The following is a 1092-nucleotide window of genomic DNA, read 5'->3' as shown; positions in this document are numbered from 1 at the left end:
TACTCAGAGCCCTGTGGGGAAAAGGCTTAGTGTTCAGGCTTTTTTTTTTCAGCTAAATTTTAATGTTAGCTTTTTGACAACCCAGTTCAGTCAACATTAGGCGTGAAGTTGTGTGGACGATCGGTTGGTTGATGGTACTGAGAAAGCTGTGAGCAGCAGAACCGGAGGCCGAGCAACTGGCCTGTTCTGAACAGGAACTGCACTGGTTACAGATTGTGGAAAACTGTTGGGCTTAAATTGAAACAATCTTAAAATTGCCTGACTTAAGCATGTTCCTACCCGTCCTATTATTGCAGGACGTTCTTCTGCCATTAGGGAATGAAGCATATTGTGCATGTAGAGCTCGACATGTCGTAGAATGAAATACAGCAAACCAACAGCTCCGCGCCACAACTGGAGTCTGATGCCCAACAAGGGAGGGGGAAGAAACACATGTCAGCAAAATGTTAATGTTGTTCCTCATTACTGCTGTGCCGTTGGAAATGGCACATGAAATAAACCATCTCCTTCTATTGTCGCCGCATTATAGCTGAAGCACCGTGTTGCAGAGCACAAAGTTGGGGGGGAAGGGGAGCGGGGCGGGGCGCTGAATTATGGGAACGATCCTGGTCGTACCATAGGTGTGCTCAAGGCTCATGTCCCTCTGCTATATATTTCTGCCTCTTTCATCACGGCTCCACTGTGTGCACCTCATACATGTAAAGCAGCTTTTTTGATGGAGAGCGGTTGGCGAGGAGGGAAAAGAATGTCAGAAAGGAAGATGAGTGGAGGTGGTCAGGGATGCTGGGTAGGAGCTGTAAAACAGAAAGATTGTTTTCATTAATCTTTATTTATTCAGATAGCGTTGACATGTTCTCTCTCGCTCTCTCTCTGCAGAGTTGTGTTTTGTATTCACATTTGTTCTCGTCTCCACCTGGGAGCTGCCCACTTTTTTTTTTACCGTTTGGCCACTGAGCAGCTCACCGGAGCTACTGGGGGTTAAGTGCTCTGCACAGGGACACCTTGACATCAGTAATTAAAGCAGCAAGTAGTTTATTATTCACTTCCACTGCCCAGATTTTCTAGCAATGTTTTTGTCACAAAGCAGCTTGT

This window comes from Stegastes partitus, unplaced genomic scaffold, assembly GCF_000690725.1.
Source record: "Stegastes partitus isolate 25-593 unplaced genomic scaffold, Stegastes_partitus-1.0.2 Scaffold236, whole genome shotgun sequence".
Taxonomy (NCBI): domain Eukaryota; kingdom Metazoa; phylum Chordata; class Actinopteri; family Pomacentridae; genus Stegastes; species Stegastes partitus.
Note: the sequence above shows the minus strand (reverse complement) of the source record.